Source organism: Macaca fascicularis, chromosome 9, assembly GCF_037993035.2.
Source record: "Macaca fascicularis isolate 582-1 chromosome 9, T2T-MFA8v1.1".
Classification (NCBI taxonomy): domain Eukaryota; kingdom Metazoa; phylum Chordata; class Mammalia; order Primates; family Cercopithecidae; genus Macaca; species Macaca fascicularis.
This window is the reverse complement of record NC_088383.1, coordinates 63,079,333-63,101,004: the sequence shown is the minus strand read 5'-3', so window position 1 is coordinate 63,101,004 and position 21,672 is coordinate 63,079,333. Positions and strand designations below refer to the sequence as shown.

The 21,672-nt window shown below is 36.5% G+C and overlaps 1 long non-coding RNA gene across 1 annotated transcript in view; it reads left to right on the top strand.

The window, feature by feature from the left end:
* The first annotated feature begins 11,810 nt into the window (after positions 1-11,810).
* The window catches only part of LOC123566930 (uncharacterized), a 63,009-nt gene continuing 53,147 nt past the window's right edge, over positions 11,811-21,672 (top strand). Inside the window, exon 1 of the long non-coding RNA XR_006689651.2 lies at positions 11,811-11,892. This is a non-coding gene — a long non-coding RNA (uncharacterized lncRNA). The remainder of the gene's footprint in view (positions 11,893-21,672) is intronic.

Below are 21,672 nucleotides of genomic sequence, written 5' to 3'. Positions count from 1 at the left end.
ACCAACCCATATTAGAGAGGGCAATCTCCTTTACACAGGCCATCAATTAAAATGTTAATCTTATTCAGAAATACCCTCACAAACACACCCAGAATAATGCTTGACTAAATGCCTGGATATCCCATGGTCCAGTCAAGTTGACATGTAAAATTCATCATCACACACTTTTCACTCCAGATTCAAGCATTGTGTTACAACTCCTCAGTAGTCTACATCATAGAAGAAATTCTGGAGTGTATCTCCAACCAAATGATCTAGTCTCCATGAACTGTCTCTGGCACTGAGCCCCGAATTCATCTGACAACTACCCATCTGTAGTCATATCAGTGTATTCTTGAGTCCCTGTCATTACGGACAGCTTCTTAATCTGTTATTCTTCTGGTTTACTTTCCCAACATCCTGCTAAATGCACAGTTCTTGTCATTTATTTCTAGGCTCATGGGCATTTGGAGAAGAAAGACTTCTTCAATCTAAGGGTAAATAGGAGGAGGAACGAAGGTTCACGAGAAACAATATTAAAAATAAAACTAGATCTTTTGTCATTTAAGAATTAATTGCCCCAAGCCTTTCTCCTATATTTCTATGAACTAGAAAAAAATGGTGTCTTTCTTCTTTGCAGCCAATAAAATAACAAGCTTGACACTACCCTAGCATCTCAAGAGATCAGGCTCCCAGATGCCTTCCCATCACACAGGGACAGGACCTGCAATTAGTAGAGACTCAGTGGTTGTTGGTTATATGCCCAGTTTGATTGTTTGAGAGTAACTGTTCACCTCTTAAAGACCTTGAGCTTTTGGCTTCATAGACTCTAAATACTGTTAACACAATTTGTTTGAAGAGGGTCATTGCCCAATAATGCTGATCTATTTTTTTCCACTCAGCAAATGGATTATTTGATTGTCTCCTCTTCCCAATTAGCATCAATGGTGGATTTTCTAACGGTGTGACCTGAGCTTGAAGGTTAAACACAGAATGCTTGTGTGTTGTTCAAATCAATGCTGTTCTGACACAGCTATTCCTCACCTTAACTTCCATTGATGATTTGATTTAAATCAGCTGTTTTTGCTAATTCTGTAATTAGTGACTTGGCAAAGTACTAATCATATTGGGAGGTAGAGAAAAATAACTCAGATTTACATACGTAATGAAATTTCAGCATGAAAAGGTTGCTGCAAAGAATGATAATGCATAATATGAAACTCAAGTTTACACAAAATAAAAATGAGAAACTCACAAAATGCTCTAGTACCTTAGATCCATACAGGTTTGTATTTCTCCATTTCGTGAACACGTAGTGTATGCCAGGATTGTGCCAACTGCTATACATACATTACTATATTTTCCACAGTGACCCTAAAAGATATCTATTATCAGTTGCATTTTACAAATGAGAAACTAAGACCTAGGGATGCTCAATATTTTTTCAATGTCTCATGGCCAAAAAAGCAAAGAAGAGAGATTCAAACTTAGATCTGTTTAATCTCAAATTTCATATTCTCCAAATTATTTTCCACAACTCTTAGCTATTTTCCTCCACTCCTGATGAGTAAAATTCTACTAAAGTCACATCTATCACAGTTCAAGAAAGTTGAATGTTTTGTCCTTTTTCTGATTGTTCATGTGAATGGCTGGAATGTTGTGTCTAGTGGATCTACAAAATAAGTTGGTTATATGGAGCCTGGTCTCCATTTAAAGATCAAAAATTATCTGTGCATTTGGCCATGTGTTATAAATTTTTAACAATGTTGGAATTTCTGCTATTAATTGTGTGCACCAGCTGATATAACAGGTCTAGAAGTGTCAATTCCACATGCACGTAATTGCCGTGGATGTGCATTTCTTTGTTCTCAGCATTCTATAGCATTCCCTGTATTTTTGTTCCAAGAAAAATTCTGATGATTAGAAAAATGTGACTTCTTTTTCTATTATTCTATGCTATATTTGGAAACAAACATCTAAATGGTGGCTCGAGCTGCAATATTTTTCAGTTGTTTCCCCTTAGCTGTGGTTTTGCCTTTTCTGGTTTCAGTTATCTGGGGTCAATCAAGGTCTGAAATAAGTAAGTATAGTACAAAAAGATATTTTGAAAGAGAGAGTGTGTATGTGACACAGACACATAAATTTGACAACAGTATATTGTTACAGTTGTCCGATATTATTATTTTTTCTAATACATTTTAATCTCTATCCATTAATAGGCAAATTCACAGACTTTGCTTTTATTTAAAAAGAGATAATCATTCAACTTAAAATGATACATAAATGACAAAGAAGAATAACAAAGTAGGATAAATATATTAATATACATAACTTATGTTAATATAGATAAAATAAACAGTAGTGAACTAAAAATGAAAAAAATTAATAATAAATTCAAGTACCTTGTCTTTAAATAATTGGTTTAAAAAACCACTAGATTATCTAATCAAGTGTAAAGAATAAGAATAATAATAAATACATAGCAGGAATGATTAATGTGATTAAGCCACAGATATGGAGATTAGAAAAGTATGAGATATTTTATCATTTGCATCAAAATGTTACATTTTAAAATGTTATTTTATTTGATTTCTTTAATCATTATTTTGTTTTGTTTTTGTTTTTAACTTTTATTTTAGGTACAATGAATATATGTGCAGGCTTGTTACATGAGCATATTGCACCAAGGTAGTGAGAATAGTACTCGAATAGATAACATTTCGACCCATTCCCCTCTTCCTTCCCCCACCCCCAGTAGTCTGCAGTATCTATTGTTCCCTTGTTTATGGCCATGGGTGCTCAATGTTTAGCTCTCACTTATAAGTAAGAACATGCAGCATTTGGTTTTCTGTAGCTGCAGTAATTCACTTGGGATTATGGCCTCCGACTGCATCCATGTTGCTGCAAAGGACATGATTTCATTCTTGTTTATAGCTGTGTAGTATTCCATGATATATATGTACTACATTTTCTTGATCCAACCAACAACATATGGGCACCTAAGATAAGTCCATGTCTTTGCTATTGTGAATAGTGCAGCAATGAACATACAGGTGCATGTGTCTTTCTAGAATAATGATCTATTTTCAAAGTATATATCTGGTAATGACATTGGTGGGTCAAATAGTAGCTCTGCTTTAAATTCTTTGAGAAATCTCCAAACTACTTTCCACAGTGGCTGAACTAATTTATATTCCCCTCAACAGTGTATAAGCATTCCCTTTTCTCTGCATTCTAGCCAGCATCTGTTTTTTGTCTTTTTAAGAATAGCCACTCTGACTGGTGTGAGATGGTATCTCATTGTGGTTTGATTTGCATTTCTCTGATGATTGGTGATATTGAGCATTTTTTCACATGTTTCTTGGTCACTTGTAAATCTTCTTTTGAGAAGTATCTGTTCATATCCTTTGCCCTTTTTTTTTTTTTTTTTTTTTTTTGAGATGATGTCTCACTGTGTCTCCCAGACTTGGAGTGCAGTGGTGCAATCTCAGCTCACTGCAACCTCTGCTCCCTGGGTTCAAGAGATTCTCCTGCCTCAGCCTCCTGAGTAGCTGGGACTACAGGCATGTATCACCATGCCCACCTAATTTTTGTATTTTTAGTACAGATGGGGTTTCACCATGTTGGCTACGCTGGTCTCAAACTCCTAACCTCAGGTGATCCACCTACCTTGACCTCCCAAAGTGCTGGGATTATAGGTGTGAGCCACCACACCTGGTCTCCTTTGCCATTTTTTAATGGGGCTATTTGTTTTTCACTTGTTGGGTTGTTTAAGTTCCTTATCAATTCTAGATATTAGACCTTTATCAGATGAATAGCTTGGGAATATTTTCTCCAATTCTGTCAATTGTCTATTTACTCTGTTGATTGTTCCTTTTGCTGTGCAGAAGCTCTTTAGGTTAATTAGATCCCACTTGCCCATTTTGTTCTTGTTGTAATTGCTTTTTGAACCTTAGCCAAAAATCATTTGTCAAGGCTGCTGTCACAAAGGGTATTTCCCAGGTTTTCTTCTAGGATTTTTATAGTTTGGGGTATTATGTTTAAGTTTTTAATCTACCTTGAGTTAATTTTTGTATGGTGAAAAGTAAAGGTCCACTTTCAATCTTCTGCATATGGCTAGCCGATTATCCCAACGCTATTTATTTAATAGGGATTTCTTTCTTCATTGCTTGCTTTTTTGTAAGCTTTGTTGAAGATCAGATGGTTGTAAGTATGTGGCTATATTTCTGAGTTTTTTATTCTGTGCCATTGGACTCTGTGTCTATTCTTGTACCAGTACCATGCTGTTTTGGTTACTATAGCCTTATAGTATAGTTTGAAGTCAAGTAGTGTGATGCCTCCAGAATGTTCTTTTTGCATAAGATTGCTTTGGCTATTTGGGTTCTTTTTAGGTTCCATGTGAATTTTAGAATAGTTTTCTGACTCAATGATCTGTCTAATGCTGTCAATGGAGTGTTGAAGTCTCCCACAATCATTGTCTGGTTGTCTAAGCCTTTTTATAGGTCAATAACAACTTGTTTATGAATCCATGTGCTCCAATATTGGGTACATATTTATTTAGGATGGTTAAGGCTTCTTGTTGGATTGTACCCTTTATTATTATGTAATGTCTTTCTTTGTTCTTCTTATTTTTTGTTGGTTTAAAATCTGTTTTGTCGGACATAAGAATAGTGACTCCTGCTCTTTTTGTTTCCAATTTGCATAGTAAATCTTACTTCATCCTTTTATTTTGAGCTTATGGGTCTCACTACATGTTAAATGGGTCCCTTGAAGACAGTAGAGGATTGGGTCTTGTCTTTTCATCCAGGTTGCCATTCTATGTCTTTTAAGTGGGGAATTTAACTCATTTACATTCAGGACTATCATTGATATCTGAGATTTTGATCCTGTGATTGTGTTGCTAGCTGGTTGTTATATAGACTTGATTGTGTGATTGCTTTATAATTCCTGTGGGCTATGTCCTTAAGTGTGTTTTTGTGGTAGCTAAGCAGTTCCATGTTTAGCACTCTCTTAATGACCTCTTATAACTGGTCTAATGGAATTGTATTTCTTCAGTGTTTGCACATCTTATAAAGATTTTATTTCTCTTTTACTTATGAAACTTAGCTTGGTGGGATGTGAAATTTTGGGTTGGAATTTTTTTTAAAAGATGCTGAAAATAGGCCCCTAGTCTCTCCTGCCTTGCAAAGTTTCTTCTGATATGTCTGCTGCTAGCCTAATGGGGTTCCCTTTGTATATGACTTGACCCCTCTCTCTGCGTGCCTTTGAGATTTTGTGTGTGTGTGTGTGTGTGTGTGTGTGTATTGATCTTGATGAATGGCTACTTTGGGGGTGGTCATCTTGTATAGTATCTCACTGGGGTTGTCTGTAATTCTTAGATTTGCATGCTAACCTCTCTAATAAGGTTAGGAAAATTTTCATAGACTAGATCCTCAAGTATATTTTCCAAGTTTTTTATTGTCTCTCCTTCTCTCTCAGGAATGCCATTGAGTCATAGATGTAGTCCATTTACGTTGTTCCATATTTCTCAGAGATTTTGTTTACATTTTTTCCTTTATTTTTGTCTGACTGAGGTGATTTGAAGAACCAGTCGTTGAGCTCAGAGATTCATTCCTCAGCATGGTATATTCTACTGTGAATACTCTCGACTGTATTATGAGATTCTTGTAGTGAATTTGTTAGCTCTAGAAGTTCAATTTGGTTCTTTCTTAAAGTGGCTCCTTTAAGCTCTTGGATCATTTTACTGGATTCCTTAAATTCTTTGGATTGAATTTCAACTTTCTCAATGAGTTTCTTTGCCACCCAGATTCTGAATTCTATGTCTGCCATTTTAGTAATTTCAGATTGGTTAAAAACCATTGCTGGGGAGCTAGTGGACATATTTGGTGGTAAGGGGACACTGGCTTTTTGAATTGCCAGAGTTCTTATGCTGTTCTTTCTCATCTGGGAGGATTAGTGTTCCTTTCACTGTGGTATAATTTAAGTATAATCAGTTGGCTTCACAGATGTTTCAAGAGGGCCAAGGCCCCAATGCAGAGTCTTTATTTGTGGCTGAATTCTTGCCGTTGGTTTTATAGGGGCATGTATTAGCAAAGTATTTTTGGCATTGTATTGTGGGCTGAAATCCAGTATCTGGCTCCTAAGAATAATGACTGGTAAATAGACTGAGTGCCACATGGCTCCATTGTATTTCCTCCTGTTTGCAGCCATGTTCTGCAGTGAGACCAAGAGAGAGGTGACTTCCTCACCAGATCCACTCCTGCGCTTTCAGGGAGACCCCTCAGATCACTGGCACTGCACCCTTGTTTCTTTTGTTAGGTATTCTGGACTGCAGGGCTCCCTTGGGCAGAGGTCATGGCAGGGAGATAGGCCACACCTTTTCTTGGCTAGCCCTGTGGAGGGAGGCAGCCCTGCAGCAGCCCACAAACCATGCAACTCCCTCTACTCAGTGCTCTGGGAGTGTATTAGTCCCTTCTCATACTGCTATGAAGATACTTCCTGAGGCTAAAGGAGGTTTAATTGATTCACAGTTCCACATGGCTGGGGAGGCCTCAGGAAACTTACAATCATGGCAGAAGGTGATGGAGAGGCAAGTACCTTCTTCACAAGGTGGCAGGAAAGAGAACAAGAGTGAAGAGGGAAGAGCCTCTTATAAAACCATCAGATCTTGTGAGAACTCATTACCATGAGAACAACATGGGGGAAACTGCCCTTGTGCTCCAATCACCTCCCTCTAGGTCCCTCCTTGAACACGTGGAGATTATAATTCAAGATGATATTTGGGTGGGAACACAGAAACAAACCACATCAGAGATTGTGGGCTTTGCTCCGGCTTGAGTATCAGGCACCAATCTCAGGTTGGCACTCCTGAGCTGTGTGTGCACTGCAGGCCCGGGGAGTGCTCAGGCATTTTGTTCCCTCCCCAGCTTAGGGGCAGCAGGGGCACAGACCTAGGCAGTGGTAATGGCAGAGGACCTGTCACTTGTGTCTGTGAGCTCCACCCCAGAGAAACACAGAGCTCCTCTCAATTGGAATGATTAGCGAGGGGTGGAGTAGCTGCCCTGGCACTCTGTGCCAGAGTTGGGAAGGGGGGCTTCCTAGAGAAGAGTGGGAGTGGAGCTCACTGGGAAGACAGTCACAGGGAAGACTGTCTGGCCTCCTCTCTGTAATGTGGCCATGGCATGCTGGAGGTAGGAACAGAGCAACCAGATTCTTCATTCCCTTCCTAACCCTGTAATGGTGGCAGTGTCAGAGGTGCTGTCAGTTGCCTTTGGGAGCACCACTCCAAAGAAATGCAGAGCCACTTCCAATCAGAATGTTCAACTTGGAGTCGGGTAGCTGTGCTGAAGGCCCAAGCTGGAGAGTATGAGGGCTTCTGGTAAAGAGCAGCGGGTTAGGGTCTCACAGGGAAAACAGCCTGTCCTCCTCTCCATAGCATAGCTGCTGTAAGCTGTGGAAGCAGACAGACAAGCAATCAGATTCTTTGTTTCCTCCCTAGCCTGGGGGAGCAAGGGTGGATACTGCTGTGGTGGCAGTGGCAGAGAGCCTGCTGACAGTCTCCAGGAGCTCTACCCCAGAGAAACACATGGCTGCCACTGATTGAACTGATTAGGCAGGGGTAGGGCAACTGTGCGGGAGCCCAGGCCAGCAAGCTCTGTCCAGTGAATAGCAGCAGGGTCAGGGACCCATGTGGAAAACAGTCTTGCTACTTTTCCATATGGCGGCAGCAGCATGCTAGAGGCCCATGACAGTTCTCAGGTCAGGCTCGTTACTCCCTTCCCATCCTGAAGGCAGCAGGAGCAAGGATAATAGCAGTGGCAATTGTTGTGGGCCTGGGGATTACCTCTGGGAGCTCTGTGACCTGCCAGAGTGCTCAGGCAGAAGTGGGGTGGCTGCACTGGGGTCCCAGGCCAGTGGGCTTTGCTTGGTAACACGCAACAGACACAGGGTCTGCAATCCTGCTCCTTAGCACTGTGGACGCAGCCCCTATTGTGAGGGCTCATGAAAGAGTTTCGCTTCCCTTACCGGTGGGGCTACAGCAGCTGACAACAGGGTGTTCAAGGATCCAAGACCCATAGGGTTCCCCATGGGCCTGAGTGTGGCTCTTCTCAGACTCCAGGCAGCTCGCTGTGTCAGGCTGCAGGCCCCGGGGGTGGGGGGCTATCCAGAGATGATCTCTTGTGTTCCCCAGCATTGCAAAGGTTTGTGGCAGAAGTATGAGTCCCAGGCGCTCTCACTCACTCACTTTTTCCCCATGATAGAGAGCATCCCCTGGCCTTGGGCCAATCCCAGGTGGGCTGTTGTCCTGCCTCAGTCCTCTCTGCTTCCATGGATTGCTGTTGCTTGCTTGATTAATCCCAATTTGCCTTCGTAGACAATCCACTTCAAGAGCTAGTGTTTACCTGACACCCTGTCTCTTCTCTATCAGAGCAGCGCACACTAGCTGCTTCTGGTCAGCCATCTTGGTGCTTCTTTCTATTGTTAGTTATTATCGTTAATCTCTTACTGTGCCTAATCTATAAATAAAACTTTATCATAGGTGTGTATGTATAGGACAAAACATGGTGTACATAGGAGTGAGTACTATTCAAATTTCAGCTTCCACTGGAGTCTTGGTATATTCCTCATGGATAAAGGGGGGCTATTGTATATAGCAAATCACTTAAAAACAAATAAATACATCCAATGAAGGAAAAAGTATGCTTATTGAACAATCATCAGACAGCATTGTTTTATATTCATTACCTCATTCTATCTTTCGAGCAACCTTATAAGGTAAGGCTTTTTTGATGAAATTGGGGCAGAAGAAAGTTAAATGTCTTGAGCTAGTACTCAGTGAACTAATGATGATTAGTGCTTCTGATATCAGACCCCCCGTACTTTGCATCTATAAAACAGTTAATTAACCAATAGACTCTTGTGCCAAGGCTGGAATGCTTTAAGAACTCCCTCTCCACATTGAGTACGCAACACAAACATAGAGCTGTCTCAGTAGTCACTAATCAATTGATAGGAAGTGGCACACACTTTTAAATCCATTTCTAACTTTACCTCCAAGATACTGCTATGGCTTGAATGTCCCCTCCAAAACTCTGTTGGAACTTCATCCCCTATGTGGCTGTATTGAGAGGTGGGCTCTTTAAGAGGTGATTGGATCATGAAAGCTCTGTCTTCTTGAATGGATTAATCCAGTCATGGATTAATTGATTAAATGGTTAATGGATTAATGAGTTATCACAGGATTGGGACTGGTGGCTTTATAAAAAAGAGTAGGAGAGTCCTGAGCTCACAAGTGCAGACCCCTCACCAACAGACACCGTGCTGCCTCTGGATTCTTCAGAGAGTCCCCCCCCCTCCCCCAGCAAGAAGACGTTAACAAGATGCAGCTCCCTCAATGTAAAACCTCTCTTTCTTCATAACTGTACGAAATAATTTTTTCAAGTAAATTGCCCAATTTCAGGTATTCTGTTATAAGCAACAGCAGACTAATAAATACAGATACTAATATACTGGCAGAGCCTTTTAGACACTTAGAGAAGGAGGCAGGCAGCCACAAACACCCTGCTGCCTTGCCTATCTTTGGCTGGTTAATACATCACTTATGGTGGATCTGTGTGCCACCCTCTCTAATAGGTCACCCAGACCCAGGGCATACAGGTGATTACTTGGGTCAAGCTGCCCTCTCCAGAGACAAACACCAACAAGCTCAAGGTCTTATCACTCTGGGGGTCTGAGTCACCACTGTTTATAGGACTCAAGTTTCATTTAACTAAGAAAACACATTTTAAAATTGATTTTCTCTCAAAATGTATTTGGGTTTTGTAAATGAACACAGAAAATAGTTTTCTAAAGTTAAATAATTCCTTGGAGAGAGTTTGCAGAACAGCCTCTAAGTTAAACATGTGTATATAAGCCACATTTCTTTCTACACCACTCAGTGAGGTCTCTTTATAATTTAAATCAAGTAAGATGAAGAAGGCAAAGGGCCTACACCACACTCAAAACTTTCTCTTTTTATTCTGACTCCCTTTCTTCCTAAAGATCCCTTCCCTCAGATGCTTCTGTGAATGATTGACAAAGATTTTCAATCAGTTAAGTTCAATTTTAAAATTAAATTACAAGTACTATATTCAAAAATTTTTTAACAGAAAAAAGTTCAAAATTGCAAAAATCATGATTTTAATTATTTGTACCTAATATCTTAGCTTCATTTTTTACAACACTCTTTGAATTTATTCTTTAATAGATTAAAAAAATTAAAGAGAAAATGTATATTTCCTTTCAAAGAGAGAAATGTTCAAAGACACTATGGAGAAAGGCAGAGAATGTAGAGTCTATAGAAAGCCATTATATGTAATTATATTTGTAGAATAATATTTGTAGAAAACTAAGGTTTTCTAATTAAGGTTAAGATTAAGAAACAGTGATGTAGACCAAATCATTGTGCTACAAGAATAAACTATATTTGCTACATGATTTCTACTCAAAATATTTTTCTAAATACAATTATAGAAAATACAAACAAATAATTTAGAAAATAAATACATCCCAGTCTCACAGCACTTAGGCAAGATTGCTATTTGTAACACTATTGCTAATATTTTTATTATTTCCATCCAGTAATTTGTCTACATATAGACACATTTAAATATGTTTATTTTTATAAGTTTAGAATTTTATGTAAGTTTGTATATGTTTCTGTGTGCATCTGTGTATATATATGTGTAAACATGTGTATATGTGAGTATATGTGCATATACATTCAAACAGGTGTGTACATCTGTGCATGTATGTGTGTCATATGTACATATATGCATGTGTATATATATGTTTTATATGTACATATATATAATCATTTCTGTATTTGTACATGCCCAATTTTAGCTCAGGACTCTCCTCCTTTTCTTATAAAGCCATGTACATAAGGCATGTACAAATATAGAAGATTTTCTGTGTTTATCAGTATGAGTGCATGTGTCTTTGTATATTCAAATATAGGTATGTGTACACTTGTGTCTCAATATGTGTGTATGTGCATTCATGTTTGTGTTTGTATACCTGCATATGTGTGTATGTGCTTTTACTAAAAACACATGTGGTACTATAATTGTCATTTAACTCTAAAGAATTTTAAATGTTGGTTTTTTATTCTTTGTTCCTTTTGATCTCATATAGTTCTAGCCTTATGTTCCATAATTTAAAAGATCAAATAGTTTTACAAAGTTTGTTAAAGAAATCTCACCACATTTCTCATTCCTTTTAAGTAACTAATTTAAAGTCAGTGAGCCACATCTTCTGTTATTTGACTTAATGCATCTAAAGAATATACTTAGGTTGTTAAAAACCTCTAATCTTAAAATTATATATTGACTTTTCAAATATAATATGGATTCTTAGCTGTTTTTTACCGATTCTTTGCAAAACCACTCCCACCCATCCTAACACCCCCACACTTTTCCCAATATACTTTAATTTTGGCTAGATCGGTAGTCATGCCTACTTCAGTATGTCCATAAATATTATCCACCATTGATTATATTGTTGCCTGAACAACATATTATTTTCCTATAGTTTATTTTCTGTGAGCTCATCATTACTTCACAACCAAACTTTTTCAGCAGTGAAATTCTCATTACAAGAAGTTGAGACACATTAGGTATGCTGCCACTGTTATCTGCTTGAAGAGACCCTTACAGATTTTCTTAGATGCCTCAGGCTGGACAGAAGGGATCCCTGTCCTGCTAGGTACCTGCCTTTTTAGAATCTTACCATCTTCCTGAGGATTCCATTTGCTTCTGTTGCGTTGGATCCCTCTATTTCTTGGATTCCTTATCGTTCTCCTTCTTGATTTACTCCACCGATTTGGCGGGACATATCCTTTAGTGGTTTCCTGAGAAAGAGGGTGTGTAATAGGTAAAGTTTTAAAGTATTCAGTTTTGATAATTTCTTAATTAACTCCCACAATTAATTTGATTGGGAATAGATTCTCAGTTAGAAATAATTAATTTTGAAGGAAGTTCTACATTGTTTTCTAGCTTCCAAGGGTGTGATTGAGGTCTATAATGACTATCGAACCTCTGATTCTTGATTCTTTCTCTCTCTTTCCCTGTGTGTGTGTGTACATTATACATATACATATACATATACATATACAATATATATATTCTGTCCCCGTAATCACATAAGGTATTTTCATGTAGGTCTCTTTTCATTCAATATATTAGGTGAACAGAGTCTGTTCACTTTTTAAACACTTCTTTTAATTTCTGGGAAAATATTTTCCATTATTTCATTGATAATTTCCTTTCCTCCCTTTTCTTTCTTCTCTCAGGAACTCATTTCTAGGGTTAAACATTAGGTTACTGGACCCCCTAGACTGGTTCTGTAATTTATCTTTTCTCGCACATTCTCGTCTCATTTTCTGTGTAGACTTGCAGGATATAGGATTCTAGTTTGACTTTTTTCCTTTAAAAAAAAAAAAAGGGCTTTAAATATGTTATTCCATTGTCTTATAGTCTCCATTGCTGTTTTCTGATGAGAAGTCAGTCATCATTCTTACTATTGTTTTCTCTATTTAATATGTTTTGTTTTCCCTGGCTACTTTCAAGGCTTTCTCTTTATTTTTGGTTTTTGCATAAGACCCAGAGTACTGGTTCTCTATCTCTTCTCCATACTTAGGCAGATAAATAGATTTCTCTCTGATGTCTTCCCTCCAGCAAAGGTCTATGTATGCTTAGCTATTGCTGCACAACACTCTCCAAAACTTAATGGCTTAAAACATCAAAGATTCATTTTCTGAGAATTTCTCTGAGTCAGAAATCTGGGAGCCACCTAGCTAGACAGTCTGGCTTTAGAGTCTCTCACAGGACTGCAATCAAGATGTGGCTGAGTTGGGAGACGTCTCAGGATATGACTGAGGAAAGAGACTTCTAATCTCAAAATAACTTCCAAGTTCACTTATATGGGTCTCTCCACAGTGCAGACTCATGAGCAACCTAGAGAGAGTGAGAGCGAGCGATGGCAAAGAAGGAAGACAGAATTTCATATGTAACCTCAGAAGTAATGTCACTTTTGCCACCTTCCATTCATTACAATCTAATTAATATGCCCAGGCCAAACTCAAGGGGAGAAGATCGCTCAAAGGCACGAATATCATGAGGCAGGGATCACTAAGAACATCTTAGAAGCTGCCTATGACAGACTGTGTCTGCCTTCTAATCTATATAAGTGCCAGAGCTCAAGTGGGTTTATCTAGTTCTCCTCTGACCTCAGACAACAGCAGGCCCAGCATACCTGTATCTCAGATAGGGGTCCCTACCTTCACTCTTTCAAGAGAGCACTTACTTAATAAGGTCCTTGGAAAAGAGACAGTTATAGATTCCTTTGTGTCTGGAGCCCCCCAAGATACCAACCATTCCAGACCACAATAAGCCTTTACATTTTTATTTAAAAATTCAATAACAGCCACCTTCACCTGTGTCTATGGTGGCTTCTACCTTCTCATGTTACTCTGCCAAAGGTGAAAGCAGAATCCCAACTTGGCAAGAAAAGACTGGTAATTTCTGGATTTTATTTCATTAGGCTGCTTTGTGATCTCAGCTTTCTCATGGACATAAAATGACTGTCACTTTGTATGTTATCTGGTTAGTTATAATTACTACAGTAAGGAAGACATTGTATTATGGCTTTCCGCACATTATGTGGAAGCAGTACTGATTTGTTCATGTGTTTTCCAATTTCCTTCTCCATCCCCGTGTGTTCTTTCTACCTATCTTTGTCCTGTGGCTTTATTTCTCAAATGATAAAATTAAAACTCACCTTATTGTTATTTTGGTAAGGTTCTTTGAGAAAATGATGCCAAACATGTCATTCAGCTCTTCATCTCTTATATATATTTGTGAAAAATAATTAGTTAGAAGCAATGGGCATAGACGGTCTGTGGTTGGTTGTTTAATATTGAAGTGTATAGATTTGAGTATGATACTTTTGTTTTTTTTTTTTTGAAACAGAGTCTCACTCTGTTACCCAGGCTGGAGTGCAGTGGCATGATCTCGGCTCACTACAACCTCCACCTGCCAGCTCCAAGCAATTGTCCTGTCTCAGCCTCCCCGGTAGCTGGAACTACAAGGCACCTTCCATGACACCTGGCTAATTTTTGTATTTTTAGTAGAGATAGGGTTTCACCATATTGATCAGGCTGCTCTGGAACTCCTGACCTCAGGTAATCCACCCATCTCGGTCTCCCAAAGTGCTGGGATTACAGATATGTGCCACCACACTCAGCCCTGAGTATACTACTTTTATAATTCTTAACCTTTTTGACTTTATGCAATAAATGCAGCTAGATATAATAATATCTTGCAGCCATATATAAACATAATTTTTAGAAATTATAAGACTTCCTTTGTGACGTAAAATATGCTGAATTTTAGTGAATTTCTGAAATCTTTGGAAAAAGTTTATTCTCTATGTCTTAGCTGTAAAAATACTATTTTATCTATTAGATGAGTCTTAACATTATTCAGTCCTCAATATTCTGCCTTATTTTTATTTATATAACCTATTAATTGTGAGAGAAATATGTTCAAAAACTTACTCTGATTATTGACTTGTAAGCTTACTTTTACATTTCTAACAGATTTTGTAGTATATAGTTTATCATTGTTATATTATGGTTATAATGTAGACTTGATAGGTGGTATATTTTGTCACCACAAAATGTCTCTTTTGGTTCTTTTATCTACCTGTGGTTAGTTTTGGAAATATCTCTATTTGTTCTTTTTCTATTTTTAGTTAGCTTTGTATTTATACATCTTGTTCAGTTTCTAAAGTCTTTAAAACAGCTTTATTTTCTTGAGAATATCCATTTCAAAAAGAGAATTTCCTTTCCCCTTTGAATTGTGTTAGCAAATGTTTTAAAAAATCAGTTGACCATAAATGTTAGGGCTTAGTTTTAAACTTTTAATACTGTTCCATTGATTGTATGTCTGTTCTTGTGCCATGCTACAGGGTCTTTATTACTCTAGCTTTATAGCACATTTTGAAAGTTGGTACAGATCATAATCTCATAAGATACAATCCCAAACACCAAAGTCTCAAATACTGAAATCTCAGAAGATCACAATCTCTAAAAATCAAACTCCATAAAGTCTAAAAATTCCTAACATCTAAAATCCCAAAAATGATAATTCTGAAAGATTAAAATCCCGAATGTTGAAATTCTTAAAGCCAAATTCTGGGGAACGTTTAGTACATTTTTGGTTGTGCACAGTATAGTTGCATCATGTTAAGTGGAACTATCACCTTGCTATTGTCTTTATTTGGAAATTAAGTATAACTTAAGAAGATGTGAATGGGTGACAGGTTGACAAGGGATAGATTTGTGGACTTAATTTTAGGTGTTGACTGGATTAAGGGATACCTAGAAACCTAGTAAAGCATTATTTAAGGTATGTCTGTGACAGTGTTTTCAGAGAAGACTAGTGTATAAGTCTGAGAAGACTAGGTGGGGAAGATCTATCCTCAGTGTTGGCAAGTTCCATCTAATGGGCCAGGGTCCTGCAGAGAACAAATACATAAGCCAATTTGATCTCTCTTTCGGAGCTGAGACAGACTTTCCTTCTGCTGCCTTGGGCATCATAATTCCAGGCTTGCTGGCCTTTGGATTCCAGGACTTCCACCCCAGCTACTCTCCAGGTCCTGAGGATTTGGTGTGCAAACTTAGAGTTACATCATCAGCTTTCCTGGTTCTGAGACCTTTGGACTTGGATTGAGCCACTCAACCTGCATCTCAAGGTCTCCAGCTTGCCGACAGCCTGCTGTGGGACATCTCAGTCTCCATAACTGTGTAAGCCAATTCCCCTAATAAACCTCCTCTGATATATCGATCTACATATCCTATTTGCTCTGTATCTCTGAAGAATCCTGACTAGCACAGGTTTGGTACTGGGGAAGCTAAATATCATTTCCTCTTACTGTATTCCTTACAACACAGTGGACGAGATCTGTGAAATTGTTCCCTCACAAAATGGCTCTGATAAGTTAAGTGTACAAGGCTACATAATGGTGAAAGTTAAAAGTTTAAAAATTAATTATTATTGGTTCTACAAAAGCAGAAAATTGCTTACTTGCAATGGCCCAGCAATAATCAAACTTTTAAAAGGATAGCATATGCTTATACAATTTGTACATCACAATGACTCCCCAAATACAAGTGCAATGAGTGTTTCAAAGATCATAGAAGTGAAAACACATGCAAAAAATACAAGAAATTTTCCCTACCAAATTGTTCAGTCATATACGACATCTGCCCCTTCATCCATAGCACCAGTTTGCTATGCTATGCATTTTATCTTCACGTAATTTTCAATACTGAAGATATAAAGTGTATAAAGACTTTTAGAGAGCTCTAATTCATTTTATGCACTTTTCACAAATTTGACTCAACGAAAGTGCATTACCACAACATGGACATTGTGTGTAAGCATTGTATATGCATGTAAAAATGTGGACACTTCCTCACTAAATAAAGAGATGTCCTTTTTATACATCTGCATAACTTTTGTTAATGACAAGATTTCCTGAGATTTCAGCTCTTTGGGTGACTGCATACATAGTGGTGACCCGTTGTGTTTTTGATCCATCTCATCAAAAGACAGGTTGTCGACCAGGTGCAGTGGCTCATGCCTGTAATCCCAGCATTTTGGGAGGCCAAGGCAGGTGGATCACTTGAAGTCAGCAGTTAGAAACCAGCCAGGCCAACATGGTGAAACCCTATCTCTATTAAAAATATGAAAATTAGCCGGGCACAGTGGTGCATGCCTGTAATCCCAGCTACTCGGGAGGCTTAGGCAGGAGAATCCCTTGAACCCAGTGGGGGACAGAGGTTGCAGTGAGCCAGGATTGCACCGTTGCACTCCTGCCTGGGAGACAGAGCAAGACTCTGTCTCAAAAACAAAACAAAACAAGACTTAGGTTGTCCATCACAGCATTTCAAATAACTGCAGTTATAAAGCTGGGTGCACACAATTACCAACCATAGTGATTTACATTTATACATTTTGCTTTTTGACCTGTTTCTTCATGATTACAGTTTATTTGCCCATAACTGTTATATCCATGTAATTGTAATTAGTATAACTGAGTGGTTATGTTTACAAAATATGTAATTATTGCCTATTTTATCATGCAAAGTGGCCTATGAAGTGTTCTATCATGTTTTTATGTTTCTCAAATTAAAACCTCTTTACAAATGTAAGTAAATATCTTTAAAACATTTTTAGAATTATATTTTCAGGATTTTGATCTTTCAGGATTATGGTTTTCAGGATTTTAAACTCTAGAGATTTTGATCTTTTGGAATTATGGCATTAGGGATTGTGTCTTTTGGGATTATGGGCCAAACCCTTTGAAATGAAAACTTGTAAGTTCTATGACTTAGTTTATCTTTTTCAAACTGTTTGGCTATTCTAGGTCCTTTACATACTCACATACATTTTAACATCTCCTTGTTAATTTCTGCAAAAAAAAAAAAGAAAGAAAGAAAGAAAAGAAAAAGAAAAAAAAAAACCTGAAGTGAATTTTATAGGGATTGCATTGAATTTAAATTTTTAAAATATTTTTATCTTATTGATGCTATATAGTTAAAATTGTTTTTATAATTTCATCTTTGACTATTCATTGCATGTAGAAAAACTACTGAGTTTTGTATTTTGACCCTGCAACTTTGCTGAATATATTTACTAGTTCTAGTAAGTGCATTAAGAATTCCTTAGGATTTTTTACTTACAGGATTATGCTATCTACAAATAAAGACAGTTGTACTTCTTACTTTCATCCTGAGTTCCATTTCTTCTCTTTATTGCATAGGCTACAACCTCTAGTGAATTTTACAGCATAAAATTCTAGTATAAGATTGAATCAAAATGGAAAGAAAGGACATCCTTGCCTTTTTGCCATCCTTAGAGGAAATGCAGTCTTTCACTAAGTTAGATGTAGATTTTTCATAGATGACTTTGTAAGAGTACCATTCTACTCTATTGTTATTTGTTGACAACTTTTACTATTTTAGCTTTATCTCAATTTTTAATCTATTGAGATAATTATGTAATACTGCCTTTTAGCTTATTAATATTGTAAATTATGTTAATTGCTATTTTAATATTAAATCAAGCTTCTATTCCTGGGATAAGCCTCATTTGTTTATGGTGTATAATCCCATTTATCTTTAGCTGGATTTGGTTGCTAATACTTTGTTGAGAATTTTTGTATTTATATTCCTGAAGGATACTGGTCTATAGTTTTCTTACAATGTCTTTGACTCTGGTATATGAGACAAATACTGTCCCCTTAGAATAAGTCGGGCAGATTCCCTTTCCTTCCGTTTTTTCCTTTATCTTCAACTTACACTTTTTGTGGATGAGTTCGTGAAGGAATACTATTATTTCATCTCTATTTCATAAATTTTTCCAGTAAATACATCAAACATGGAATTTTGTATGCAGGAAGATTTGTAATTATTAATTCAAATTATTTGCACATTGTATGTCTATTCAGATTGTGTATTTTATCTTGAGTCATTTTTGATCATTTCTATATTTCTCAGAATATATCTATTTCAACTAAATTGCCTAACTTGTTGGCATAAATTTCATAGTGTCCATCAATAATACTTTTAACTTTTATAGCATTAGTAGTCATGTCCTCTATTTTATGAATTGTTTTTCAAATGTATGTTTTCATAGTTTAATTTTTGGCCAATATATCCAAAGATTTGTCATTTCTTTTTATACTTTTATACTTTCTAAAGTACACTTTTATACTTTATACATTTTATACTTTTTATAATTTTTAATTATATGTTTGTCATTTCTTTTTATACTTATACCAAAAGTATATTTGATATTTTATTTTATGTTAAATAGATATTTTATATTGTACCCTTTAATTTGTTTCTTGTTTTATTTTGTTGCATACTTTATTTATTTGTTGTTTTCAAAAATATCAGGTTGGTAAAAAATTTTGCACATTTTTAAGTTAGTTTCTTAGTACTGCTCTAGGAATTACAATATACACTCTCTTTTGTCACAATTAATTTCAGATTGGTACTTAATTTCATTAAAATACAAAATATTTGCTCCAATATAACTCAATTTCTTATTCCTTTTTTGTGCTATGTATACATGCATATATGACTTACATTTTATAACATGAAGTCTTTATACAATTTCATAATTATTGTTACATGCAAACATCTATTAAATCAGTTAAGAAAAAGGGAAAATATATATTTACACAGGCTTTTATATTTGCCTATATAATTATGTTTTCTAGTGATCTTTATTTATTCTTGTGAATTGGAGATACTATCTGCTTTGACTTCTTTTTAGCCTAAAAGGCTGTTATTTCTCCTAAGGAAGGTCTACTAGGAATACATGCTATCAGTCTTTGTTTTTCAGAAAATGTCTTTGTTTCACCTTCACTTTTGAATGATAGTTTTTATGGATGTGTATGTGTGTATCTTGGTTGATTTTTTTCTTTCGGCACTTTGAATATGTCATCCATTGTTTTCTGCCCTCCATTGTCATGTTAAGAAGTCAGCTGTTAATCACACTGTTGTTGTCTGTGTGTGATGAGCCTTTTGTTTTTCTTCTGTTGCTTCATTTAATTCTTTATCTTTGTCTTTGTCTGTCAGTAGTTTGAATATAACGTCTATGAGTGGATCTCTTAATTTATCCAACTTGCATTTCCTTGAAATTATTGAGTGCAAAAGATCAATGTTTTGCAACTAATTTGGGAAGTTTAAAACCATTATATTTTCAAGTAATTTTTCTGCCTCATTCCTACTCTTCTTTTTCTAGGACTCTCCTTCACATATGCTAATAAATTTGATGTTGTTTCACAGGTCTCTGAGGTTCAATTCTTTTTTCTTCATATTCTTTACTTACTCTTCTTTGGAATGTGTAATTTCTATTGCTCTATTTTTAAGTTCACTGTTTCTTCACTATATTTTTCTCATGATGGCAGATAAATTCTTCTAATAAATTTTAAAAATTTAAGTTATATTTTAACTCCAACATTTTCACTGAATTCTTTTTCTAAAATCTCTCTTTATTGATATTCTCCCACTCATTATTTTATATTTTAAAAAATTCTTTAGTCATGATTTTCTTAAGTTTTTGAAACATATATAGTAACCATTTGTATCTGCTAGGCACAGTATCTGCTCTCCATCTGAGATAGTTTTTATTGATTGAATTTTTTCTATGTATGAGTTACACTTGTTACTTTCTTGTTACTTGACATGTCTCACACATTATTTTGTGGAAGACCAGGCTTGTTGTTAGATAATATATTAAAGAAATTATTGGTTCTGGTTTTCCTACAAGGTTTTTATTACTGTTCTTTTCTGTTCTTTTTGTTTGTTTCTTTTTCTGTGACCTACCTGGTCTCATTCTCCTGTTACTTCCACAGTGTACAACTCCTGAGATATCTGCTCATTCTAATTTGTTCCTGTTTTTATTTTTAAGCATAGCTTCCTAAAGCTCACACCTAAGTCAGTATATATTAGTAAAGAGCCACCGACTGGCCAGGTGTTTTGCCCTGAACCTTGAACTGATCAGTCTTTCAGCATTTGCTTTTGAATGAATGTATGTTATGCAATGTATTCAAAGTTTTAAAAGTTTGCAAATATACCGCAGTTTTGTTTTGTTTTGTTTCCCCTGGGCCTCCTCATGTCTCCTCTGCATGTGTGGAATAACTCATATTTTATCCAAGGCAGTATAGACAGGTAGGGTTCTCCTCATTCTATCCTGTGCATATAAACAGTCTTGCAAGTGAATACTGCCTTCTAGACTGCCAGGACTATGTCAGAACTTGAGAACGCATACTATGGCTATCTTAATCCTTAGATCTCCTTGTCAAATTTATGGCTTGTCTGTCAATCTTGCTTGACTAAACTAATATTGCAACTTTAGACTGCAATGTTGGCCTCACCTATTTCTTTTGCCAGTGAGATCACCACTGTTTCATACCCAGAAACACAGCATATTGCTGACTCTGCTCCAAAGGAAGTCAACCTTCAAAAACATATCTGCTGTTTTTCGCAGCTTTCCTGGCCCTGGTAAAACTACCACACCTATAAACCTGTCAGAACAGCAATATGAAACTATTATTTCATTTGCTTCATGCATCAGTGTTGTGGTATGTGAAATGGTTTTGTGTTGCTTTGAGGTTTATGTGTTGTTTAATTTAATTTTTAATTATTGTTGTCTAAATAGTTCCTTCAGGCTCATTCTGAAGTTGTTTAAATTTCTCAATGTGAGGTTATATTTTTCTTTGCCCTGCTTATCATTCAGTGAGGTCTGTCAACCTAAAGGTCTTTTTTTTGAGGGAGAGGGATCTAGGAAATATTTTACTGGTTATTTATTTCCTTCCTGTGTCTCTAGTCTTTCCCTCTGGAACTTCTAAGAAATGGTTGTGGAACACCATGTTTTTCCATTTTTTAAATTTAAGGTTTCAGATTTTCCTTTTATTCTTTAGAAGAATTTCACCATTTATACTTGTGTTTTAACAATTTGCTCTTCAGTGGTGTTTTTGCTATATATTCTATTAATTTTTTAATGTATACAATTAGTAGTTTTAAGTGACTATTGGGTTAATGATAAGACAGATGTATTTTATGACACAATATCA